This window comes from Lepisosteus platostomus, chromosome 9 (genome assembly GCF_059453375.1).
Source record: "Lepisosteus platostomus isolate fLepPlt1 chromosome 9, fLepPlt1.hap1, whole genome shotgun sequence".
Taxonomy (NCBI): Eukaryota; Metazoa; Chordata; class Actinopteri; order Semionotiformes; family Lepisosteidae; genus Lepisosteus; species Lepisosteus platostomus.
Genome location: NC_142619.1, coordinates 54,275,934 through 54,303,928, shown reverse-complemented (window position 1 = coordinate 54,303,928; position 27,995 = coordinate 54,275,934). Strand labels below are relative to the sequence as shown.

Here is a 27,995-nt window from a genome sequence, read left to right as displayed (position 1 = left end):
ACACAGCGAACCCATCACCATTTAAATTACAGAGGAGTGTGCTAAACTTGTACTCAGGTAGTTTACAAGTCTATGCACAAAATAGTAATATACTCAGTTCTGCAGCAGGTTCCCAGGAAGTTGTGCAAAGCCCTCAGTCTCATTATAATTAATGCACTCTTGGTTTGCATGTATATCCCCGCAACAAGATGAGCCTGTGAACTCCCTTCAGATCTACAGCTTGTGAGCCATCTCTTTCAATAAAGCAGGATGCGAAAGGTGAGGACTTTCAACGCTGCACACACCCTCCCTTGGGGAACACTTTATTAAAATAAAAATGACTGGAAGGTTGCCGGTTCAAATCCCGCGGCCAGCAGAGGAATCCTACTCCATTGGGCCCCTGAGCAAGGCCCTTAACCCTAACTGCTCCAGGGGCGCCGTACAATGGCAGACCCTGCGCTCTGACCCCAAGCTTCTCCCTGTCTGTGTGTCTGGGGTATGCAAAAAGACGAATTCCTAATGCAAGAAATTGTATAGGGCTAATAAAGAAACATTATACATTATTATTATACTTTCTTCCCAGTTTCACCTTGGTAAGGCTTTGAAATTCATCACGGCACTGAGGGGGCAAAAATTCCTGACAACTCAGAACAGCAGCATTCCACTCCACTGCAGTATATGCAGAGTCCTGCAGGGGGCACTGCGACACCACAGAGACTCCCTGCGCTGCGCTCGGCCATTAGGTCAGGCCTACTGAGTTTACACCGATCGCAGGGGCAGCCGGTCAGGGAGGAGGAGGAGGACAGGATGCTTGGCACAGGGGCTGCATACCAGCCGTTTCTGAATAAAACTTCACCTCCCATGTTGAAAGCCTTGGGTAACTGAAAGCCCTCAAGAACTAAAATAGCACGGGCTTCCCAGCATGCAGCAGTGCTGGCACAAAGGGAAGTTGTTTTTCTCCAACACAGCACCATCCCTCCCCCCACCCCAAAAATAAAAGCTTACCTTAGGAAACAAAGCTTCGCTTTATCTTCTGTTTCAGTCTCGTCACGAGCGGAGAAAACTATGAGACGCCTCTTCAACGGACAAATCGGTAACAAAACCCGCCCTTGCCAATTTTCACTCCAGGGCACACCTGCACACACCTGAAAGCAGCCCAAGGTGGGCGTCTCTGCGCGTCCTCTCTCATTGGACAGGCCCATCGGCCGGGACTGGCTTCTTTCTACTTCTCCCCACCGACTCTGTGTCTCGCAGACAAAGGCCAGCTCTGAGCAAGAACAACCTGCGCCAATTAGCCAATTATCACGCCACCAACGACCAGGAGGGAAGCCACAGCAGTTACGCAGATTCGTTTTACTTGGCACACAGGACAGTATCCCTTCGGCGGGGGTGAGTAAGCACTCCAGGGAGTGGGCTGGAGTTAAACCGATCAGCCTGCCCGCGGAGGCAGGCATCTGTTTTCGCTGCCAGTCTGGGAGCTCACTGTTCCTCCCCGGGCAGAGTGGCTCCCCTGGGAGAGCAGACTGGGACCAGTCAGCTCACTGACTCCGAGCCCCAGTCCCCACCCGTCAGTGGTTTCTCCTGCCTCCCCTGGAGCCCTGTACCCCCTGCACAGCGCCCACGCCACCCAGAGAAACCCTCGTGATCTGTGCTTGAAGTTCCCTTGTAAAACCCTGTGACTCACAGGCGCTGACTGAGCACTTTCACAACCCGGTAACAGAGAGGCGGCTTTGTTTATTCTGGGCAAGACTTCTCCCACATCTAACTGGGATCCCTCACATTGCCTCCTGCGCCCCAACACACGTTCTCGCCCGCTGTTCTGCCCACTATCCCCTCCTCTTCTTGGGTCGCTCTAGCCCTGGGCATCTAGACGCCCGGGAATGTGATCACGTTGGGAATGTTGCAGGGCTGCAGGCTCAGAACGGAAGAGGCGTGTCTATGCCAGGCTGCACCCAACACTCGCTCAGCGTGCGTAAGGAAACCTGGCTCCGACGTGCAGCCAGGAGCTCCCATTTCAACCAGAAGGAATCACACCGCTGTACCTCCCAGCAAGAACAGCAAACAGCAGAGTCCCAGCAAAAGCCAATACATGTGTTGGTGAACTTCTACCGCCGCACCATCGAGAGTGTCAAAAACAAGACAAAGTGCAAACAGTGCATCAAGACAATGTACAAACAAACAGTAGACAATGTGCAAGTAAACATGTAGACAGTTTGAATGTAAACAATACAGACGTGTAAACAATGACTGGAGATGTGCAATAGATAAGAAATCATAAAGAGGCAGATGGTGATGGTGTAGGTGTGGTCCGAGATGACATGCTGGTAGGTTAACGGGCTTCAGTAAATGCCATTAGTGCCTGCGTGTCTGTTTGTCTCTGTGTGTGCGCCCTGCGATAGCCTGGCATCCTGTCCAGGGTATCCCACCTTAAGCCCAGTGCTTCCTGGGACAGGCTCCAGCCCCCCAGGACCCTGAATTGGAGAAGCGGTTGTGATGACGCGGTAATCTCAGGGGGACTTTCCCATACCACCTACGACTGTCTGGACTAATGCATAAGCGCAAGAAGAGCTCCGCATTGTGTTTAAAATAGTTAATTAAGTGTGAATAATAGTCAGTCACCAGGGCAGGGCAGGATGTTTCTGCACAGAGCTTCTCCAGGCCGATATCTTAGTCTGGACGCATTTCAGAGTTCGCAGGGCAGGCACAAGCATGACATGGGAGTTTCCTCCCATCAGTGTCAGTCGCTAACACATCAGTGCAGGGCAGAGAACCGAATCAGTGGAGAACAGTGGTCACCTGCCCTGGTCCTGGAGAGCCCCCATCCAGTGTCTCACAACCACAATCCCCTGATTTATTAAGATTAAGAGCATCATTCACGAGTCAGTGTTTTTTTGGGTCAAATGATCTCTAAACAACGGCACCTGAAAAACTATCACAGACTACTCCAGGTCTTCGGGATTTGGCGATAGGGGATACTGGAAAGGGGTTCTCCAGAAGCAGGTTAGGGGATCCCTGGTGTAGGAGATGTGTGTAACTTCAGCACAGGAAGAATGTGTGTCCCCCTGCCCCTCTGGTACCCACAAAGCCCCTCCCATCGGCTCTGGGGGACAGGGCTGGCAGTTGACACTCCCTTATCTCGGACCCTCGGACCCCTCCTCTCTGTGTGACTCTGCAGTCCTGAAAGGGGCCTCCCTGTGCCGTCTGAGATTCCTGACACCAAGACAATGTGTTGCAGTATTGAGAAAGCGGGTCAGGGCACTGTCTACAGAGTCGTGGGAGCTGTGGTTTCCTGTAAACATGCCCGAATTACACAGTGCTGCTGCTCTTCTGTGACTCAACGGTACATTATCCCGCAGGACAGCCACTCCAAACTAGCTGATGACTGTTCAGAACATCCCCGTCACTCCTGCAGCAAGATCAGATGGCCGGATGTACAAGTGCCCTTAATGACAGAGCTGACAGCGCGTTTATTTCTGTGTCACAGTCTCCCAGACGGACCGGCAGAGGATGATAATTTCAGTTGTGAGTCCAGAGCCGAGTGCACCAGGCACTCCGAGACGCCGCTGTAATATTCCAGCAGCCGATCTGAAAAGATTCTCATCCCCGGGGCAGGTTTCACGACGACATCCCGTCACGACACGGCAACAGGAGAGCACAACTACACGGAAGAAGTGTGAAGGCGAGAGAACTGGAGACGCGCAGCCCTTATTGAAAACCGCCTCCGTCTCATCCGGGCGGATCTCGGCAGATTTTGTTTTTCCTGGTTCTGGCCGATTCTCGTTCCCCGCCGGCCCGGGCGGACAGATGAACACAACCGCTCGCGACTCCCAGGTGCCGAGCGGAAGCGAGTGAAAGGCGGGCCGCGGAGACGCGGAGCTAATCCCTCCGTCTGTGCGCCAGTCTGAGTCACTCGGAAAGAGAGGCCGGCATCATCCACCGTTTCGCCGAACACAGATACCCAGAGGAGAGGGGGGGAAAGAACTCAAATTGGATGCAAATTAAAACTTAAGCCCTGCACAGTACATTTGCTAGGCTCCCCTGATTGCTGTTGATATCACTTCTGACTACAGAACAGGATTTTCACTCCTGTGCTGGTGGCAGCTCCCCCCTAAACAAAGGGTCCCCATCACATTTCACACCTATCAAACACGGTTAGGATTTAGAAAAGAAGTTAGCAGCTGCGCCGATACGTTTTCAAAAGCCACAGATTTGCTGCTGTGCTGCACTGATGGCGTGTGTGAGCCACAGCACTTGTACATACAGTTAAACTGCATTAGAGGGTTTTTCTTCCTGCGTTTTTAATTGAACAGGTTTCGTTCAACTGTTTGGATACATGCTGTCCTTTCTATACCTGGTGACAGGAGGTATACAGTATATTCCACTTTGACCAGCACCAACAGCAAGGTGCTCTCTTTGCTACAGCTGCTGTTTATAACGCGTTTTGATATGAGAGGATTTGAAAGCCAAGCACCCAACACAACTGCAGAATCCCCCCAAATCATCTGAGACTATATCCACGGCGCTTTGGAAAAGTATTGTAACGCTTACGGCCGACAAGCACTGTGTGTAAGAGCCGGCGTACCAGAGCAGGTGACGTCACCGCCCTTCCCTGTGATAGCAGGACCACAGCTACTGGGCTGTGGAGAGATCTCTCTTTAGCTCACGGGGCTGGGTCGCTGCAGAGAGACGCGGAAGTCCCGGGTTCGAGCCTCCAGTCGGGATGGGGCCGACCAGATGCGGCAAGGGCGCCCGCCTGAGCCCCCGTTGCGTTACAGTATTCAGCAGGATTAGACACCCCTGGAGGAGTGTGACTTACGAACGAACCGGACACTTTGTTTAAAGAAAGAATGAGTCTTTTGAATCAATACCTGAATGGCTCACACTGAACACGTTCACGGGACCAAGAACCTAAATGTCACCAAAATCTGCAGAAAATTGCCAAACTGAAAATGTTAATTGCATAAATATTCACGCTCCTCTAATATGGCACGACTGAACGAGTTCAGGTGCGAGAAATGACTTTCAGACGTCGCAGAAGGTGCTGACGGCTCTATCGCTGTGCAGTTATAGCTGTGGGGCTGAATGCAGGTGCAAGGCTCTGTATGATGTGGGCGCAGACATGTCAGTATAAATGTGTACTGGAGGTGCACGCAGGGCCTAGGGTCTGCTAATCCTCTCTTCTGGGCAGCCTGAGCTCAGCCCCCAAGTCTTCAGCAGGTGTTTGGCTGAAGTGGGAGCAGGGATACAGTAGCCCTGCCAACACCTCCCTCTCCAGAGATTTTACCGTCAGGCAGACCCGCGCGAACGCTCGGCCAGGCAGCTCCGGCTGGTCCTGATGGCACCAGGTCCTCGAGGAGGACAAGGGCCTTAAAACGGCCGACAGCCTGGTGACACCGCGGACTTCCCCACACACCCACCCAGAGCGGTACTTCATTCACCCGCTGATAGTTACTGTGGTGTGGGGCTGTACCGATCTACAAACGTACCCTCATTAGCGCGACAGTCAGCGGTGGCGATGGCCGCCGTGACCCACGGTGAAATGGATTTGATCACAGTACGACCGGACACTGGAATGGTGCGAGGACCTTAAGCGCCAAAAGAGAACGATATTCACAAACCCGCTTCAGTCAGCGGCCGTCCAAGTCTTGGATGAGCTTATCCGACTCCACCGTCCCGTTTGAAGTCCACACAATGGGAGGCGGGCTCTTGTTATATCCTACCGTCGGCTACGAAGGGCGGTAAACTCAATGCCCCGCGGTGCCCAGCGCTTGCACAATGAAGGACCATTCGCGGGGGGAAATTCCTCTTGTTAAGCCTCTTTCTGCAAACACCTTTCAAAACTCTGATTGTCTCGAGCTCTACCCAAGAGCTAAAACAAACAGTGCTTGTGTAAAAGCTAAACAACATACACTATTGTTTGGCACCCGTGCATATTTGCGGAGCGAAATCCTAATGCTGCTTTAATCCCCTGACTCGGATTCCCCACCATGAGAGCCCTCTCTCAAAGAGGTGGCCCCTACGGCGTCCAGCACGAGCACTGTCCTGCGACAGGCAGGTTACAGCCTTGTATTTTCAGAACCTTTCAAAAGGGAAGCAGGACAGAGAATAAAAGGTTCTTAATGAACCAAATCGTGAACTGTTTTCACTTAAAGGAAGAGGCACTGCTTAGACTTCACCGCTGTCCACGTTATGCACTTTTTTCACCCTGATGAGAAAAAAGGTCAAAAATCCATTTGATAAGAATCGCAATATTCTTTCAAACGGACGCTAAGTATACCAGCAGTTTCACTGGCCCTTCCTACTCATGCTGAAGTACTGCGTGTTTCTCTTATCAGGAGGCCCTCCTTCTTGAGGAAAACGTCTGGTGAGCAACGGATCTTGTGAATCTGAGTGGAGTTATTATTAGCCCACAGTAAAAACAGAACTGTCCCACTTCGACTCAAGGCCTGAACGTCCACATGAAACAGAGCACTGGGGACACTGCCCTCTGGTGAAGGCGCAGACCCCATGTTTACACCCGCAGTCCTGTCAGCTTGAGAAACATCCCCTCCCTCCTCCGCAGTGTAATCAAGACCCCGTCGTCCGGCACCAGGTCTGACCCACAGCAGGACTGCGCGGCCGAGCAGTGACCCAGAAGGGCAGGACTCGGCAGTGCTGGGAACAGCCAAGCAAAGTTGTTTTGAACTCTTACGTGACTGAGGGAGCTGAAAGCCTCTCTTTGCTCACAGTAACTCTGCACTGGAAAGACTCTGACGTCACCACTCAAAACAAAATATGCTGGGCCCACCCCTGACACCCAGGGGATGGTATCCTGAACTCCTTTTTTAAAAATTATTTTAAGAACATAAGAGCCTGTTTGATAGTTAGTCTTCGTTTCATGAAAGAAGCCAGGGTACCGGCTTCAACTGCATGGCTCGGTAGCTTGTTCCACACTCCCACAACTCTTTGTGTGAAGATGAGCCTCCTGTCAAGATTGGAGGATCTGAGCCAGCTGTTTCTTGAAAGACACCAGGGTCTCCGCTTCCACACCAAGGTGTGAGATCCGATTCCACGCTTCCACAACACAATTTGTACTTTTCGAAAAGCTGTGGGAAGCTCCACACACGGTATAGGGCCTGCTTTTATAATTTATAATTAACTAGAGGCACAGAATCATCCAAGGTGAAAACCTGCCAGATTATCTTGGGCCTGTCTGTGTGCTCTAACTGGCCACCCTCCCTTCTGTGCCCTGAAAGTCAGCCACCGGGACTGTGAAACAGCGTTTTCAAATCTCTGCACTGGCCGTAGGCAACACTTCTATTTTTAACGTTGTTTCCACATTTCGGTCAAAACAAATGGATTTTACGGGAAACTAAAACCGTTTCACAAAGAGTTTACAAAAAAGTAATCCGAAAACGGGTCCTCTCATCATGTAGAGCACTTGTGATCAGACAAACACTGTGTAATTAAACAGAATGGAAGTTATCTGGAAATAATTAAAAATCCACAGTATTTTGGCAGGCAGTTATGGGATGTATAGTGCTTAAAAAGCTATATTTCATAATTCTGGATAATTACCTGGACACACTTATTAAAGCGATGAAATTAACAACGATGTAAAAATGTAAAAAGCAGATTAACAAGTTTTTTTTTTAAACCCAGATTACAAATGACAAGAAAGCGGCTTTTGCTGCTAAATTAATTCCACTAGAAGGATGTTCTCAAACCGAGATGTGGGGAGCTCATCCACTGCTCATTTACAAACCAGCAATGTGCAGAACACAGCTGCCTCTAATCGCAAAACCAGAACAGAGGTTAAAGCAATTACACTCCCCCCCCCAAACAAACTGGTTTAATCTGGTTCAAAGCAAAGACGTTTGCTTGAGAGAGACAAACAGCCAGTGTCTGCATCAGATAACATGCCTCCTTCTTCTCAAGGTATTTATTATTTCATGTCAAGCCCAGGTATTTTGAAGGGATTTGAAAATGAAAATTAAACGCCACCCTTGCGCTGGTGCGATGGTATCTCTGATTGGCTGAGGTCTCAAACATTCAAACCTGAAACCCAGATGACAGTCTCCTGCTGCCAGTCCCTGAGATATCAGATCTTCCTCTCCTCACCCAGGGGCAGCACGCAGGCACAGAGGTTAGCAGTGCTGCCTCACAGCATTGGGACCCGGGGTTCAGTCCTGGACCCGGGGTGGTGTGTGAGGGGAGTCTGTACGGTCTCCCCATATTCACATGGGTTTCCTCCCACAATGCAAAGACATACCGGTAGGTTATCTGGCCCTGGCGTGGCTGTGTGTGTCTGTCTGCCCTGTGATGGACTGGTTTCCCGTCCAGGGCGTGCCCTGCCTTGTGCCCGCTGCTTGCTGGGATAGGCTCTGCCCCCGCTCCAGGGTGACCCCGCACTGGATAAAGCGGGTTGGAAAAGCCAAAGGATGTAGAGATTTCCTCATCCTCCTTTTCCCCAGGGTTCCAAGCCCGGCCTGTGCTGACCACAGACCTGTGATCCCCGAGAAGCTCTCCTGAGGCGCTGGAGCCCTGCTCTACAGAAGACTCCATGTTGCTGCAGTGCGGCCGTGTCCAGGTTCCTATATCAGGCTCAAGAAGGAGCGATGTGGAGGAGCGCTTCGGGGTTCTGCAATCTGGACGGGAGAACTGGGGGGTTCAGAAAGCTGCTGGGACACGGATGTTGGACCCCCGAGCAAGGGAATCCACTCGGGGCTGCCCCCAGTAGATGCCCTGCTGGCTACCCTCCAGGTCGACGGAGTAAATGAGAAATCGTTCTTCATCCCTCGCAACGGGCACAAGGAAACAAACCCAAATACCTTTTAAAAACACAAGGCATTTCCTCACTGGGGGAAACCGCATTAAAAAAAAAAAGAACAGTGCTGCCCTGCAGTCAAAACCAGCTGGCCAGTATTTATTGGGTATTTTACATTCTGAAGGCCACACTGGGGCTCCCCCACCACAGTGGGAACTATACTACTCACAGAACGGTCCTGCCTCCAGCTCTCCAAACTCAGGAGCCAACAGCACACAGCGCTTACAAAGCCTTGTGGCCCACTAACGAGAAAACCAGACCCCCGTCTCCCTGCAGAGAGGCTGGGATTTTACACAACCTCCTCCTCTTAAAAGCAGCTGCTTGCAGAGATTGGAAAGGCGTGTTGAGGGATGATGTGTTAGACAAACCACTAGAAAACCAGCTGCAGAGGGGAGGCTGGAAGTTTCAGGGGAAACAGTGTGACCGCCGGGCAGCGAGGTGAGACGCAGACACAGGGAGGAACGTTCTCGACAGGCGCTGTTAGTGAAGCCACGTACTGCCGAGAGACCCACAGCGCAGCGGATTCACTGCTTACCGACTTCCTGGCTCTTCCTGGCTACTCTGTGGCCTCTAAAACAATTCCGGCTGGGAAATAAAATCAACGACGATGGGTTTGCAGAAAACGAGCACAGCAGACACAGACGCCTGTTTCTCTGTTGCGATTCAGAAAGCGCCTGGAAATAGATAATCTCTCTCCGTTTCTGGGAGTGGAGACTGCTCGAGAGTCGCAAACGATTATCTGATCAAAGCGCTGCCCTGGGAGAAACCGGCGCGGTGTGGCTACTGGCACAGCTTCGCCCCAGACCTGCCTGCCAAGATCCGAGCACAGCTCCTGGTGTGGATCCAGCGCTGGGTCTCTGAGCGCTTACTACCCTCCCTGGCCAGACCGCTTGCCTTTCTGAAAAGGTATTAAATTTAGGGGGTTCTTAAATGCAGATCTTACAGCCAGACGTTTTAATCGGGAGCAGATGGACGAGATCCTTCGACCACAGCAACCAAACGATGAGCATGAGCCAAGCTCCTTCTCTTCCTCCGGCTGCCACCCGGACCCTTCCTCGCGCTCCCCGGCCTCTTGATTGGAGCGGTTCGCTGGGGCCCTTCGTGCCGGGATCACGTAATCAAGAACAATTTCTATTCCAAGCCCCCCTCAGCCCTATTCCCTATTCACATAGGCCCCACCGGAGCCCTATTCACATCTTCATGGCCGCCGCGCTTTCCCAATAAAGCTCCGTGTCTCCGAGCTGCAGCCTGATGCAGCCTGATTCCCGTTAGGTAGGAACGGGCTTCATGCTGTGGCCATTTACAGATCCAGCTTCAGGAAAGCACACACAAGCACTGTGCAGAAAAGGCTCCGGTGGGGCTCCTCAATGACTTTTGCTCAAGAGTGAGACATGGGACAAGCATGGGACACACGGCATCGGTAATCCGCATGGCAAGCTTCACCTACAAAACATGCCAATGTGTACGAAATACAAACTGAAAGCATGGGGTAAACTACCTCACAGGTCACACTAATTCATCTTAATTACAGTATTACCATGCAGTTTTAGTCCATCACAAACCCTTTCACATCACTTTGTACCTATTGGTATTCTTAGATAAGATCACTTTATTGGCCCTAGACAATTTCTTGCATTAGGAATTTGTCTTTTCACATACCCCAGCTTGCTCTCCATGAGACACACAGACAGGGAGAGAAGCTTGGGGTCAGAGCGCAGGAGCAGCTGGGATTAAGGGCCTTGCTCGGGGGCCCAACGGAGTAGGATTCCTCTGCCGGCCGCGGGATTCGAACCGGCAACCTTCCACAGGCGCAGATCCTGAGCCACAGAGCCACTGCTCCGCCCTTTTCCGTCTTAAACTATCCAGGTGTGTCGTACAGGAAGGACTTCAGGTCTTTACCTGCGTTTAAAGAAGGCGGTCTTTTCTTAGGAGACAGAGCTGATGACCAAGACAAAAGACTTATTTTTACTATCTTTTGCCTACTAGGTTACTCCTGTTCTGATTTCTTTTGACAGTGCACTAGATTTCTTCTAAAGAAAACAAGATCTGAAGACCAAGTTCAGTGATTCCAAAAACTTGAAAAAAGAGGAAGAAAATACTTAGGGAACTGATCTTAACCAGATTGCTGCAATAAATACAACTACAATAACAGAAGACTGATCCTACACGACTATAACTTGCCTTATACTATCAGAATCAAGGCAAGAATAGAAAGGACCCAAGACTCGTTACTGACGACGTAAGAATGAAGAATTACTGGGGATTAATAATCAGTGCAATACTTAAGCCAAAAATAAATGATCCATGATGGGTTTGCTAGGAAGCAGACTGGTAAAGCAACATTTTCACCATGTCAGCCTCATTTTAATAACTACTCTGTCTCACAAATATTACGAGACCCCCCCCAGTCCCGAAATGGAAGGATGTGGCAAAAATATGGCAGATTCTGCTCCGCATATAGTCGATATAGGAAGTGTCCTCTGAACTCTGTTTTATTAGTAAACGAGCAATAAAATCTCTCTGGATTAGTCAGAACACCATTAAATCAGTCACACTGCAGTTGAATAATACTGTATACTGCAAACAATAACGCAAAGAGAAAATAAATACAGTAAATTAACCCAGGTATTTAACAAAGCATTGAAATCCTTTTTTGCTACACAAACGTTTTCAACTCAAGGCCGGGATTTCCAGGTCAGCCATCCTCTATTGCTTTCACTAAACACAGATCTTCATAAGCATCCGTCCCTCCCCACCCTAATTATTCACACACAGGCCCTAATTAGACACGTCCTTGATACCAGAGGCTTAGGTGCAGCTCATTAAACTTCTATCAAAGCTTGAAGCTGCTAATCCGAAGAGGTCCGATATACAGGACTGCGTTCTCACAAGCAAAATCATCGCATCTTCAGATAAACTCAAGTCTGAGAGAGCAGCCGCCTGTTTTGAAATACAAATCATTTTAAGTCAGTTTAATAAAGCATGGCCAGGCAGGCACTGTCCTAAAGAGGTCCCTCCGACTACTCGCACTCCGTGGGGCTCGCATCCGGACACCATCTGACCACGGGCTCGCATCCGGACACCGTCTGACCACGGGCTCGCATCCGGACACCATCTGACCACGCGCTCGCATCCGGACACCATCTGACCACGCGCTCGCATCCGGACACCATCTGACCACGGGCTCGCATCCGGACACCATCTGACCACGCGCTCGCATCCGGACACCATCTGACCACGGGCTCGCATCCGGACACCATCTGACCACGGGCTCGCATCCGGACACCATCTGACCACGGGCTCGCATCCGGACACCATCTGACCACGCCCTCGCATCCGGACACCGTCTGACCACGCGCTCGCATCCGGACACCGTCTGACCACGGGCTCGCATCCGGACACCATCTGACCACGCGCTCGCATCCGGACACCATCTGACCACGGGCTCGCATCCGGACACCATCTGACCACGCCCTCGCATCCGGACACCGTCTGACCACGCGCTCGCATCCGGACACCGTCTGACCACGCGCTCGCATCCGGACACCGTCTGACCACGGGCTCGCATCCGGACACCATCTGACCACGGGCTCGCATCCGGACACCGTCTGACCACGCGCTCGCATCCGGACACCGTCTGACCACGCGCTCGCATCCGGACACCATCTGACCACGGGCTCGCATCCGGACACCGTCTGACCACGGGCTCGCATCCGGACACCATCTGACCACGGGCTCGCATCCGGACACCATCTGACCACGCCTCGCATCCGGACACCATCTGACCACGGGCTCGCATCCGGACACCATCTGACCACGGGCTCGCATCCGGACACCATCTGACCACGCGCGCTCCACGCCCTCGCATCCGGACACCATCTGACCACGCCCTCGCATCCGGACACCGTCTGACCACGGGCTCGCATCCGGACACCATCTGACCACGCCCTCGCATCCGGACACCATCTGACCACGGGCTCGCATCCGGACACCATCTGACCACGCGCTCGCATCCGGACACCATCTGACCACGGGCTCGCATCCGGACACCATCTGACCACGCCCTCGCATCCGGACACCATCTGACCACGGGCTCGCATCCGGACACCATCTGACCACGGGCTCGCATCCGGACACCATCTGACCACGCGCGCTCCACGCCCTCGCATCCGGACACCATCTGACCACGGGCTCGCATCCGGACACCGTCTGACCACGGGCTCGCATCCGGACACCGTCTGACCACGGGCTCGCATCCGGACACCGTCTGACCACGGGCTCGCATCCGGACACCGTCTGACCACGCCCTCGCATCCGGACACCATCTGACCACGGGCTCGCATCCGGACACCATCTGACCACGGGCTCGCATCCGGACACCATCTGACCACGCGCGCTCCACGCCCTCGCATCCGGACACCATCTGACCACGGGCTCGCATCCGGACACCATCTGACCACGGGCTCGCATCCGGACACCATCTGACCACGGGCTCGCATCCGGACACCATCTGACCACGGGCTCGCATCCGGACACCATCTGACCACGGGCTCGCATCCGGACACCGTCTGACCACGGGCTCGCATCCGGACACCATCTGACCACGGGCTCGCATCCGGACACCGTCTGACCACGGGCTCGCATCCGGACACCGTCTGACCACGCGCGCTCCACGCCCTCGCATCCGGACACCATCTGACCACGCGCTCGCATCCGGACACCATCTGACCACGCGCTCGCATCCGGACACCATCTGACCACGCGCTCGCATCCGGACACCATCTGACCACTCGCTCTCCGCGGGGCTCACACCCAGACACCGATCGACCACTCGCGCTCCGCGGGGCTCACACCCGGACACCGATCGACCACGCGCGCCCCGCGGGGCTCACACCCAGACACCGATCGACCACGCGCGCTCCGCGGGGCTCACACCTGGACCCCGTTTAACTCCTTGCACTCTACATGGTTCACATCTGGACACCAGCTTTGACTCCTGGACTTGCCCTTTGCCTGTCTTGCGCTCAGGGGCGTTTACATGTGGACAGTAGGCAAGAAGAAAGCTGCGATTCTTCAGTCCACAGCTGTCCCAGCACTCGACATAGTCCTGTTTCGTATGTTACAGCTGTAATACCCATGTGAGCCTATAATACCCTGGTTTGGGACCCTGCCAGCTCCTTCAGCGTTGTCTCCTGGCCTCGCCCTTTGCCTGTCGCTCTCCAGCCTGGTGACAGCCACCCCCACCCGGTCCAGCATGCACCATTACAATAACCAAACGCTTGATAAACCCTTCACACAGGTCACGTGTTTACAGAGCACAGGAGATGAGCTGGGCAGTAGGATATGAACGGGTCTGTCTTCAGAAAGCTCTCTCTTTCTTCACACAAATCAGGTGCCTGGGCGCTGCTCTCCCAGGGTAAAGGGACAAGGGGTGTAACAAAAACTGAAAACGAAATGAGCACAAATTAAGCACGGAAATGGTCTGGCTCAGGCAAGGGGGAGAGGAGATTTTTTTTTAAACATTTCTCTTGATTCAGATTTTATGCTTGGGCATGTTTCCCACTGAAACCACTTCTGATGTTCATGAAACTCTGGCTGTGGTGAAGTGTATCTTGGAAGCAGTACAGGCTTAAAAAAAAAAGCCCCCTGGAGATTTTGATCCCAGTTACCAAACAGATCACAACCCTGGTCTGTGGCACTACATACAGTTTATTCTTGCAACCTTTACCTCCTCATTCTGAGCATGAATGCACAGTGTTAACGAACCTCATCTCCCACACAATTCCTGTCTGACAAAGCGCTACGCAGGGCCCGATCGCAGCAGGCCGGTCCCCAAGTCCCAGAGGGGCCGAAGTGGGTCGCTGGCAGCTCTGCCCAGCCACAGCTGAGACACTCCGCATGACCTGCGCTCACAGAGGATTTCTCAGAGAGCTGCCCGCGAAATAGGGGCCTGACAGGATTAGCCCACATTTCCCGGACAAGGGGGTTCTTTTCCACCGCCATCACCTTTTACGACTGAAACTCGACGCCTGCGCCGTAACCAGACTGCAGTCACAGAAATAGCCCCGGCTGACTGAAATCTACAAGACACGGATCAGAGGAAAAGCTGCTTTATTTCAGCTTATCTAGACTGGTCCATAATCAAGAAATCAATAGCTCGTGAATATGAAATTCATGTCAGATCCACGGAAATTTAAAGGGTGGCTTTTGGCTTCTGTGGAGGGGTGAAATCGCCAGGCAGGGAACCTGAAATGACTGGTTCCCACAAGCCCAGCATCAGCGAAGGTGGCTGTGTGCCCCACAGGAGCACTGATCCTCATGTAGGCCAGACACTGTGTTTTCATGGCAGGAGAGAAGCCTGCACAAGCACCAGCAGCACCCCAGCCAGGACCAGAGGATGTCTTCAGCTGGGGCTCAACACCAGACACACGGGGCACTGGGAGGGCACGGGGTTAAGGCATTAATAATGGCAAACTGAACAACAAAACTCCCGTGTAAAAGGGGGAACATTTTATTGAGGAACAGAGTCCCTTTTTTTGCCTAATTACTTAAGCTAGGATTATCTAAATACTTCACGCTTGATTTGCAGACAATTTCAAAGCTGGAGGGAGGAAAGCCTCTGATTCAACATGAACGAAGGGGAACAAACAGCCGGGCTCCTGTGAGGAAACGTCGTGGTGACACGCTCGCTGTGCTCTCGCCAGTTTCTGCTGACAGAGTCCCTCTGCCCACACGCCCACGTCTGTTTGTGTAAAACCTGTCACAGGCTATCAGCCCTGCTGTCCGGGAAGCTGAGTGACAGACTGAGAGCAGCCCGCCCGATTGTTCAAACGCCAGCCGCAGGGAAGGAGCAGGAGCACCCCCCCATCAAACTTGAGCATAACATACCTCTTCTGGGGCTCTCTACACCTACAAAGACAAAAGAACGAAATCTAACTGAACACACTCCTCCGCCAGGGTGGAGCTTCAGGGCTTAACATTTGTTTTGCAAGCAACACTTAGCCCACGAGTCTCACCGCTACTCAGGGATGGCCAGTTGGCTTCCTCCTTTTCTGTAATCTTTCTTCAGTCACTGGAGCCCGATTCTGGATCTCCCGAGAAAGATCTGGATTCACTCGCCCAAATCTGCAGATTTCCGACTCGCCCTCCTGAAAAACGTCTCCAGCCAGAGCTTTCGTGCACAAACTCGACTGAGGCCATGTCTGTCACATGCCGATTGCCGACAAGTCGGCATACAGTAGCCTTCTCATGTAAAGTCATCGCCTTCTCCTCTCCGGAAAACTCAGTCCAGACTACTGTAACAACACACCATCGGAGGAGGAAAACTATTCTGTCTCGCCGCAGTCTAAATCCAGCTCGTGTCCCCTAATAAGTAAGGACAAAGCCTGCAAACCAGAGGCCAGTGTGCCCATTTAGACTGTTCGGTTTGGCCTCGCTAACTGATTGAAATATTTAACCACCGGTCGAAGACAATATGAGTGGGCAGACTCCCACTGGCCCTTCTTAAAGCAGTGCCTCGTGTTCAGTTGAAAAAATGCTTCTCCTTTCGTTCCATCTGGTTCGTATCCAATACCTGGCAATAACAATCGCGCTGAACTCCTGATCCTTCCACGCAATCATCCCTGGAGGTAACTTTCCTAAGACCTCCTGATTAAAACTCAAATGGCAGAAGAATGGGTGTATATATATAGTTCAGGTGGGGAGCTGCGTCAGCATGCATAGGCTGCAAGGGAACAAGTAAGAGGGTTATTCCACGTTGAAAAGAAAAGAAAGGAAACAACTTTCGGCTGTGGAGCCTTCTTCAGGTGTGAGAAGAAGGCTCCATACACCTGAAGAAGGCTCCACGGCCGAAACACTGTTTTCTTTCTTCTCTTTTCAGCATGGAATAAAGCTATGACTTGTATATACTGCATATATTTGTTTTTGTTTGAGACTCTCCAGTTATTTGTGTTAGACGCATACAGCTAGTTGTGTACAGGAGCTGCCCTCTGAGCCTGAAAACAGGGCGCAATGCCACAACTTCCCTCAGGAGGCTGGGCTGGCCAGGCTGAGCTCTCCTGTTTCACAGCAGAAACCGGGGAACGTGGACAGCTGTGCACTGGCACGACAGAGTGGAGATGAGGCACTTTTAGGAATGTGGACCTGGAAGAAGGGATGAGGGCAGGGGAGTTCATCTGCTTGTTTGTTTTCGGAGGGGGGGAGACTTAAACACTAAAATATTATGTGAAGCAGAGTGAAGATGTGCTCATTATAATGGTGTTTTCTCAACAGAAGAAGAGAGCAAGAGTGCGCCTCAAGTTCAGTGTCTTCCGCCCACAAGGATCTTAACAGCCAGACACCTTAAGCCAACACAGAGACGCAGGAAAGCACTTCAAGTGGTCACATTTAGTGGGGGGAAAAGGATCCAAGTTTAGCTTAACTTCACATACCCTTTAACAGATTATAGACTGTTAAATAGTTCTTCTATCTTGACACCAGCTTGGTATTCTTCTGAGTTTGTGTAAACTGCGGATAGCACATCTAACAGCCTTGAAATCTGGTGCCAGATTTCATTTTTCAGCAAAACTACACTGTTCAATAAAAAGTAGTGCTCTGCTCCTGGTGGGGGAGGGAAATGAGACTGGAGTGTTATTTTAAGCGATCACAAAACAATTATGGGACACAAAACACTGGGAATTGAGCACCTGGCTGGGAAGTCTTTGCCAAAATCACACTAGAAGGAAAAACAAGCTCTGGCCTCCATTGCCTGTACATTTTGTGGCTTACCGAAATAATGACTGCTTTTATTTTTATATTCCCGTCTTAAAAAGACAGTATTTGCTTTTTAAATATTACACGAGCAGAAAAGAATGGAATCCGATGACAAACAGCCCTGAGGTTCTAGTGAAATAAAAGATTCGATACAGCCAAATAACATCTCAATTCCTCCCACTGTCCATCCTACAGGTCACCCAGGATAAATATAGCCAGCGAAGTTCTTTTAGTTATTAATAATCTGACTCTTCGTTCTTATATCAGAAAGCTGAAAGAACATGGATAGGCAGTTCCCGGGAGCACGGCCCACACCTGAAGAGTCCACTGCCTTTCTGTAATCTGTTATACTGAAACACACGTTCCCTCTCCCCGCCTTCTCTCAGTGCTGCACACTCCTGTCTTTGAGCAACACTATAGACGAGGGGCTGTGGAAGGCGTGTAAAAAACGTGTTGCTATAGAAATAAATTATTAACACAGTGACATAATGGTAACAGCTATGTGCCTGTTCACATGAAGCGGACGTTAGGTGTATCAAAATCATGATTATGACCATAACCTGAATTATGGCCCCATAAGGCTAGGGTAAAAATGGCTTGTTATAACAGCAGTAATAACATGCTAATAGGCCTGTTCACAGTTACAATAGAAACCTGTTATTACTGTGTTATTAGGGGGGAAAGTCAAAGCTGACCTGTAGCTCTGAACATGCTTTAATAGGACACACGACCATACTAGGTTTTTGAGGGTGATGCCAAGCTGTAAATGACCCTTGTGCTGATCTGTGTTACGGCTACAGGCCTGTTCTGAAAGAAAGATCAACACTCTTCTTCTTCTTGGGGGGATCTCCTAAAAGTCTTTTACCGCTTAACAGCCACTAAAGGACCAAAAAAAAAAAATTCTACAAGAAGAAAAGAAAAACGTTCGTAACTAGTGGAGTCCACTCTGCCCAGAAAACACAAACAAAAGCTTCACTGAAGTGCATATAAAAGCCGAGTGGCGCTTCTTTACCCTAAGGGTTGCGGGAGTATAGAACAAGCTACCCAGCCACGCTGTTTCTGGCTTCTTTGAAGAAACGTCCGGATGAGGTCTTTGGATCAATTAGCGACTCGCTACCCAACGGGCCAGACAGGACAGGTGGGCCTCCTCTGGGTTGTAACCTTGAATTCTTATGGCAGGCTTTTAAAACCTCCATTGCATTGAGGTCAGAGTTTAGGACGACCTTCGACCTTCACCAGCACAGGGGAAAAACAAACCAGGATAGAGCACCTCTCAGCACAGCCCAAGATCATGTGAAATGGTGCTGCGCTCTGGGCGCACAGTATTACTTACCAGCTGGATGCCTTCGGTATTTCACGTGCCCAATCTCATCAGGACTCCTACACTACAGGTTACATGCTGCGGTCACGTTTCTGATGTAGGTATGTCTTACAAGACTACCCCCAACTGCGCATTAAAAGCAGATCTCATTCTGTCCCTGAAAACTAAATCGAATAAAAACAAATTATAGCTCCACAGCCCCTCTACAGCACTGCAGCTGTATGTACAATTTCTGCCATTAAAGTTCTCCGATGGCTCTGTAATTTAATTCAGATCCAGTAAAGCTAACTCAGCCCCACAGAAGGCTTTGTCCAAAGCCCTGCTATCGACAGGCTTTCTGCTCAGTTCCCCAGAAGGAAGATCAGAGCGTGGGGCTAAAATGCACTATTATTCTTAGTAAACCAGCTTCTGTACTGAAAGGCTATGAGCCTTGTGGGATCAGATTAGGTTTTGCTGCTGCATAAATGCAATATTTCGCCAAGCCGGTATCTTGCAGACAACGGGGATTATATCTCTCGCTCCTCTGTGTACCCAGAAACCAGATGCCCACATCGTCAAATAACGCCGCCTTTCAAAATACTTATGAGGCATTAAGTGTAAACAATGAGAGCCTTTTTAATCACATTCTGCTTTCCTTCTTAATTGGTGGAAACCACGTCTTTGCAGCTCATAACACTGCATAAACTCTTCAGATGGAATTGTCATTCCAAACTGCGGGAATTAAAAAAAAGTTCATAACCACTTTGATCAGACAGGGCTGTTTGGATTAAAACCGATTCCAAGGAAGTTGTATTTAATCTCTTTACCAGCCTCCAAGCCAGCAGTGTGTGGAAGGACTCGTTCAGAGCAATCATGAGGGCAGAGCTGGCCTGAGCTACAGCAGGGCTGTGTGGCTCAGTCCTGCCTGTCCAGCATCTTCTGGGCTGTGGTCTAACCCAGTGAGTTGACTGGACAATGAATATCACAGACTTTTCTTAAGGTCTGAACCTGAGTACCCCAAAGTTACCTATGCTGTCCATCACTCCTGAGTCTGGTGAGAAGGACCCTATTTCACTTATGCTGGTAATTAAACACTTAGGCCTAGAACTATAACATGGAACCAATATCCTAGGTGGGAAAAAAATGAAACGAGGAATTTTATTTCAGCTCTCCGTTAATGGAACATCAACCTTTTTTGATGACGCATTTTATTTTTTCCATTTGTATTTTTTTCCCCCGTCTGGCGGCGTCTTTCTATGATTTGCTTTGGGCTGCTCTTAAAAAAAAAAGGTTCAGGAATGCGCCCCTTCTCTGTGGGTCATGTCTAGAAACAAAACCTGCCAGTCACTTTTCTTTCTAGCCTTGCCCTGTTGTTTCGGATCAAAGGCAGGCGGGAATTCGCTGGGTCCATCTGCTGGATAAAAACACACACACACAGAGACAGTGTCCCACGGAAACAGGCTGGCGCAACTCCAGGGCAGGTCAGTTTTCACTCCGTTTACACCTGAACGCTCCCCGCGGCGTAAATCCCGGATTATCTGGCGTCCCCTGGACAGCTAGATAAAATCGCGAAAGAATTTAACGCCTTTGTAACGCCATCACCTCCTCGGCGTCAGCCGAAACCGATATCTATCGCACCTGCACTGACGCTGGCGCTGTACCTGGAGACGGGCTCAACCGAAGAGTTTCCAGTTTCTCATTCTCGGCCAGTAGAGGGGTCTCGATAGGAGGATTCATACATTTATTCAATGACTTGCCATTCTTTTTTTGTTTTGTTTTGTTTTTAAACCAGAAACCCCTCCGAAGCCGATGACGGGGTTCCCACGGTGGCGTCTGAATGCACTTGGCTTTCACCCGTAAGATGCAATGCGATAGCGCTGGAAGCTTTTCTTCTGAAGCAATGTGTCCACAGAAAGACATTCAGAACAGAAATCCAGCTGTACTGCCACGTTTCCTGTGAGCTTAGGACGGGAGGTGTATCAAATTCCCCGCAAAACGAATGTAAGAGCTTGTTTTTTTTTTTCCTGATAGAGACACACAAAGCACAACGCTGCCGGACATCTGTGCACGCCGTTCTCTGTACTGTTAAACTCAATCTGCGAAGGAGAAGCCATATCGAGCGCTGGGACGTTATCTACTTGTACAAAACAACTGTCTGGATACAAGGGACGTTTTGTGACCGATGAGAAGAACGTTTTCCCTTACTCTCGCGTGCAATGGGCTTGTATACAAGGCATTACAGTCCTCCTGGATCAATCAATTACCAGTAGCGATGCTAATTCCGGAATCATCTCATGATCTTTCTAATTAAGACGCTCGCGTAGCGTTCATTTCTAACGCCCCAGTCCACGCTGACCACCGGGACAGACGGACTCGTCCCCCAGACCCACGCAGACCCTGTCAGCGTTCCGCGGCGAGTCCCTGCTGCAGCCACAGCGAGGCATCCTCGGACCCCACGCCACGCCACGCCAGCAGCAGGAAATCGTTCACGTTCTAACGCTGTTCCTGCGTCTCCGGCTTTCACCTGATGGGATGCCTGTTTACCCGTTAATTGGGGGAAACCACACCATTTAAACTGATAATTAAACGCACTGCACTTTGCATCCCATACTGGCATCACCATAATTATTATTAAAGAGAAACAAAGAGAACTTCGATGTGTGTGTGAACGTGATTTAGCAACCTACTTATTATTGTAACTCCACCAAACATTCAGCAGAAAAAACGAAGAACCAGAACACGTTCGGAGAGGGGACTCCTAAGCAGCGAACGATTATCGCACTAATTCACCGTGTCGGGAATAAACGTTTAATTAAGCACATTGTCAGACGAAGGGCTGCTATTTCTGAAGTTATTTTTCCTCCTGTTTGCATTGGAGGCGATTGCTCTGGCCTCTGGCCGCAGCACCGACTGCTTTTAGCGCCGCGAAGCCAGACGCTGTAAACCGCCTGCGTGGACTGTGGACTGGGGACTGGGGACTGGGGACTGCCCCCTTGAGACCGGCCCCGCAAACGCCCCGCTATTACAGGGAGCAGATTCGTCTTAATGGAACCACTTTAACTTTTTTTTCTTGCTTGCCCTTTCCTCATAATTTGCTTAAAGCGTCTGAATATTTGTTTAGGAAAAGCCGCGCCGGGCTGGAAACCGTCAGCTGACGCCGGCTCAAACTCAATTTCCCGGGAGAGCGGGTCTCACAGCTGCTTCCAGCGGGAGACCGGCCAGTCCCTTGCTTCGCAACACGAGGAATGAGGAAAGGGGTGAGGAGGAGGAGGAGAATAAGCGAGGGGAGGGATCAGATAGTCAGGGACCTGCAAATCCATTTTTCCTCAGTGTTCGATCCAACCAGCCTGAGTCGTGTCATTTACCAAACCGCTCTATACCGTACGGTGTGGCGGGAAGCTGTAGCCCACCCGGCAAGCCACGAGCGCAAGGCAGGGTTACACCACTGAGGGGCGCCAGTCTATCGCAGGGCCAGTGCAAGCCAGTCCTACATGGGCACAATTTGGAGGCCACAGTACAGGCCGAGGGGGAAATTCGGCCCGGCCATCAGGATAACTCCCAACTCTTCTCGAGAAATGCTCAGGGAACTTTAATGACCCCTGAGAGTCAGGACCTCAGTTTAACTTCTCATCCGGAGGATGGCGCCCACTACAGTATAGTGTCCCCGTCACTATACTGGGGCATTAGGACCCACACAGACCGCAGGGTGACCAGCTTTAGACTCTTCTTAGGGCACTTCTCACTGTACTGATTGTATTGTATTGTATTATTACTATTGTATCATTCGTTAAACTGTGTCTTTGTTGTCTGTGTTAAGCTGCTGTTGCACTGCAATTTCCCTCGCGGGATCGATAAAGTATCCATCTATCGATCTTTAGGACTGAGAGTCAAGCGAGCGGACCGGCCCACACTCCTCCACTCGGACCGGGGCCCGCAGCCTCAAGGCACAAACAGTCCACGTCTTTCTTCCCCACACCACCACCAACAGCCCAGAGCATGGAGGAGTGAAAAAGCACTCCGGCGCCAAGCCAGGCTTGAACACTGTTAACACCCCAGTCAAATTCCTGCCCGGGAACTGAACCTGGAGAGACCAGACTACGACTGAAAGACTTTTATAACAGGGACATTACTGGCATTCTCCCGGCCTTAAGACTTAAAACCTTATTTTCTCAACTAGGCACCACTTTCATACCCGATCTGCAGTGATCAGTGACAGGTTAATTCTCTAAACAGGTTTACTGCTCTAAAACGAACACTGAAAACCACCCTGGCAACGCTGAGTCAGGGAAAGAGCATCTGAACAATGCGAACGATCGCACTATATTCTACAAGCCATGCTTAAGGCAAACGGCAGGTACACCAGGGACTGAAGCCACTGTAGCATGTTTCTTTCGGCAGGGGGAGCTCTCTTCTCTAAGAAGCAGTGGCAGCCTTGCTCCGGTGAAGTCCTCGAGAACTCGGGTTTCTAGAACAGCGATCTCCACTCCCGACCCATGGAGCTCCTAATGCCTTCACTGAATCGCCTGTTAGGACCGGCCATGGCAATCAGAACCGTTTGCACTGCTCCAGTGTGTGCAGAGGAGAGCTCACAAACCACACGGAGGGCTGGTGGCTCTCCAGGACCAGAGGTCAGCAGCCCTGCTCTCGAAACACAGAGCTCTCGTGCGCTGGGTGGACATTAACTCCAGAAGTGTCAGAGCACAATCGGCACTTTGACTTCTCTGTTCCTACTAAATGACTAGTAATGATGTTATTAATACCCTCCCCCTCCCTCCTCGGACTCCCACGCCCTGCCTATTCAGCACTGTTTATCCCGGGAAGATTACAAAGCATTGAAGGCAATAATGCAGGCTGCACATGGAAAAGGCCCTGAAGGACTTATAAAGGGATCATGTCAAATGGCAGAGACTCAGGAGCGGCTCCCTTCTCCATGTGTGTGTGTGTGTGTGTGTGTGTGTGTGTGTGTGTGTGTGTGTGTGTGTGTGTGTGTGAGAGAGTGTGAGAGTGTGTGTGTGTGAGAGAGTGTGAGAGTGTGTGTGTGAGAGAGAGTGTGAGAGTGTGTGAGTGAGAGAGAGTGAGAGAGAGAGTGTGAGCGTGTGAGAGAGAGTGTGAGAGAGAGTGTGTGTGTGAGAGAGTGTGTGTGTGAGAGAGTGTGTGTGTGAGAGAGTGTGTGTGTGTGAGAGTGTGTGTGTGTGAGAGTGTGTGTGTGTGAGAGAGTGTGAGAGAGAGAGTGTGAGAGAGTGTGTGTGTGTGAGAGAGAGTGTGTGTGTGTGAGAGTGTGTGTGAGAGTGTGTGAGAGCAGAGCCAGCCGTTCCCAGAACTCTGTTCCCGTCTCAATAAGAACCAGATGTGTTGGGGCTTGTTGAGGAATCCGGCTCTCCTGCCGGGGCGGCAGGGCTGTGCAGAGGCACAATTCCCTTTCTGCCCTCCCGCTCCGAGGAGCTCGTTCCGCAGCATTCCTGCCGGGGGGGGGGCCGGCGTGGCGACGCCTGCCGAAGCCCGGGCTCGATCACACTAAAAAAGGAAAAACACCCGGTGCACGGCGACCGTGAAAGGCACAGACGTCCAGCCGGCGGGGAAGCCCGCCAGCAGGAGGCTGTTTGCTCCGCGGTCTCGGAAGGCGCGCACACTCGGGGGCTCCAGGTTTTCAGCTCAAGCAGGGCAGAGGCCCAGCCAGGACGGGAAAGAGCCTCTCCTGCCTCGCTAGCTTCCTCAGCTCGTATCCGGTCGGAACGGAGCAACACGCTCCAGAAAAACTGAAACCGCGGAGACCTGGCAGAAGCATCAAACACAGAACCCCCCCCGACCCCTCGCTAACTCTTCATGACCCAGCGGCACACAGCGCAGACACAGCGAGCGGAGCCCCGGTCAGCTCCGTCCTGGCGTAAGTGGACAGAAACGGCCCTCCAAGCTGTCGGAGCAGAGAATCGACTCATGAACGTAAGCAGCCTTCCAAACCACAGGAGGCTGTTCAGCCCATCTAGCCCGTTTGGGAGTAAGTAGCTAATTGATCCAGCTGTTTCCTGAAGGAAGCCAGAGTATCGGCTTCAATAACACGGCTGGGTAGCTCGTTCCACACCACCACCACCCTTTGTGTACTGCAGGGCAAGGCAGGTATCAGAGGCCTTGTGGTGCTTTAGAATAAAGACACTAATATTCGCTTCTGCGGTTATTCCCATACAGCACTCTGAGAATGCAATGGTGCAAAAAAGGCACAACAGTACATAATATGTGTAGACCAAAATGCCAATCCACAGGACTAATGCTGTCAACGTCAATGGGTGTTGTTATATAAGATCTCATAGCATTAAAATGTTGTTTCACTTCCCATAAGCAGAGTACAGAAAGTCCGGTCTTGGGCACATTATGTAACTGTCGCATGAGGTTTGCGGAAGTTGATCTGGAAACAGTCCGAAGTGCAGGGCCTGCACGGGACCCTAATTAGTCAGTCTGCTGCTGAGGCTCTGACTAACAAGACTGGCTGCCAGCTGGTAACTGGTTCCCTAAATAAAGACGCAGGAGGCTTAAAGGACAATGTGCCCCTCATTCCTGGAAGAGAGCACAGGAATCTGAGGGGCTGGTATCTAGGGCAGACTTGGCGTCTGGTCTTGATCAGTGAGAAGGGTGTGTCTGTGACGAGCCCGAATCTCTGTAGTATTAGGTCATCGTTTGTAATGAACCCAACTCGGCCCTTTCAGAAGGTGGAGCTCAGGGGAGGCGTTCAGTCCAGGCCTGGCTACACTGGGCTTCGAGCAGCGAAAGGTTTGGAGGAAATGCAACAAGACAACCACCACCCCTGGTACTCAGGCCACACACACGTTTCTATTACCCTCAGGCGTGCCACTCACTCCGGGCACCAAGAAGAAACGCGCAGCTGGAGAACCCTGGGACGCGAAACGCCTGCAGGCAGAGCTGTCTGCCCGGAACAAAAACAAAGGGAATGTTTAACCAGGAACACGTTGGGTACGCAGGCTGCGACCGTCTTGTGCCCGACCGAGGGACGGGACAGGGGAACAAGGAAATGACTCCGGCTCGGCTTTCAGAAGTCCTTCACACCGGGGACTGTGGCCCTCACCGGGAAAGAGGAAAACCAGAAAGCGCCGACGGGTCCCCGTGTTCGAAAACGACGCACAGCTCTCCAGGCGCCACTGTGCGGAATACCTCAAGCATCCAAACGGGCTGCTGGGAACTCGCGCGCAGCTCGGGAGCCCTCTGCCAATCGGTTTTTGCCAAGCGACGTTTTGTACGGGAATAACGTCGGAATCCGAAACGCGGGTAAGCGCAGGTCAACGGCAAGGAACGTGCCGGAGCCAGACAGCGCCTCACCGCGTCGCCGACGCCTCCAGCGGCCTCCCCCGCAGCCCCAGCGGCCGGGGGCGGGACATCTTCCTTGGACAGGCCCACGCCTGCGGACGGGGGGGGGAGTCGACAGCCGGCTCTTTGTAAAGGGAACAGCGGGACGTTCGGACTGGACATCTGTTTTCACAGGTGCCGCACGGAAGCCCGATTATGGGGGGGGAAATGCGCGGCTCGTTGTTTACAAACCGCGTGGCGGTCGTCGGTTGCCGCGGTGGCAGCGCGCGGCGCTCGGCGGGCTGGGGAGCGCGTCGATAAAGGTCGGCGCACGAGAGTCCCAGAAACGCTCGCGGCTCGCTGGTAAGGGGGCACCCGTTTTGGCATCCGGACGGCTGCGCGGGGGAGGAGTTGGACAGTGGAGGATGTTTTGCTTCAGAGGGGGAGAGGGAGAGAGAGAGAGAGAGCGCGAGAGAGAGAGACTGGTGGGGGTGGCGAGAAAAAAGCCACCAGAAACAAACTCCAATGAAAGGAGTCAAATAACTAACATATGGGAACCAGTTTTTTTTAAGCCCTTATATCAAAACAATCCTGCAGAATGTTACATAAAAAGCCTGTAGACAAAATTCCAAAGCCATTGCCGTTCCCAAGCTTTTTCCCCGCACACAGGAAATAAGTGGGCAGCCGCTTTGGCACCAGAACAGTAGCTGGTACCCAAATCTACAATAAGCCGTGCTCCCATGGCAACAGCGGAGACTGCTTTCCCGCCGCGCTCACAGGCCCCGCCATGCTTTAATGCGAAACGACACCTTGCCGAAATTAATTTAGGTGCTGACAAAAAAAAGGAAGCGCTCGCAAAGGCGCAGCAAAATGGAAAAGTTCTGAACACAAATGGCCTTTTTTTTTTTTTTTTTTTTTGGCCCCAGAGCACCAGCAGAGGTTCCTGAAAGCTTCCTTCGGCAATTCCCAGGAGCGCAGCACAAGGGGAGCACGCCTGGAAAGATCTGGGGAGAGGGGATTTCGAGCCCCGGCCAGCTCCGCAGACGGTTCACACCCGCGGTTCGGAGGATCTTGTTGGCAAACGTTTCAGACCTTACCTTCCGTGAAGCAGCGAACCGCAGAAGACGAGCATTTCAGGCGTGGACAGGCAAACGGAACGTTTCTGTGCCAGTCCAAAAACACAGGATACAGCTAATGTCCCTTCCTGCAGACAAAGTTAATGAGAAATCTAACTACGTCCTCCTTCATGGCCAAGCAGCCAGTGAGAAGGCCCTTTATAATGTGCATTTCGCACCACAAACGTCTTGCTCCCTCCTCTCTGCAGAGGGTGATTCCTTTGAGAAACACGGGACCCCGTTTGTCTTAGATTCTCCACCAAACAACCTGGCAAAGATTTTTATTTGTAAAGACGATAATAAGCCCTTTCACTCTCTGCACTTAATAATCGGACACTTCACTGGATTCTGAGCAGATCAAGACTCCTGGAAAACATTACCTCTTCCTTTCCTGGTGAGAAGTAGAATAATTGTATAATATGGAGGGAACAGATATGAATAGACTCAATTCTCATGCTTGAAAACGTGAAAATGAAAACTGGTGAATCTGTATTACGAAAGGATTGTTGTGTGATGTCACCTGTATTTAGAATGGTATTATCTGTTCTCAAAAATAAAAGAAAGAAAAACGTTATTCTCTGTAAACGCAGTCTTTAAACAGCTAACGACCAGACCCGATGGCTTGGTTGTTTCATTTAGATCTCCCTAAGCTCTAAATCTTCCCCAATTGTTAAAAGATTTTACTTTATAATTCATTCCAATCATATAACAACAACAACTTAAAACCTAATGGGGGCAGACAAAATCACAC

The 27,995-nt window shown here is 51.3% G+C and overlaps 1 protein-coding gene and 1 long non-coding RNA gene across 7 annotated transcripts in view; one reads left to right on the top strand and one right to left on the bottom strand.

The window, feature by feature from the left end:
* The window catches only part of plxnb2b (plexin b2b), a 113,656-nt gene that overhangs the window by 45,482 nt on the left and 40,179 nt on the right, over nucleotides 1-27,995 (bottom strand). The window contains exon 1 of one of the 6 annotated variants that reach the window (XM_088645635.1): nucleotides 985-1,237. The exons of the other annotated variants lie outside the window; for them this stretch is intronic. The gene's annotated coding sequence lies outside the window, so the exon portion shown is untranslated. Of the gene's footprint in view, nucleotides 1-984; nucleotides 1,238-27,995 lie in introns of those variants that run through there. 6 annotated transcript variants of the gene reach the window in all.
* On the top strand, nucleotides 20,190-21,487 carry LOC148655253 (uncharacterized). The gene is made up of 2 exons (XR_015941229.1): nucleotides 20,190-20,317; nucleotides 20,629-21,487. It is a non-coding gene; the product is annotated as an uncharacterized LOC148655253 (long non-coding RNA).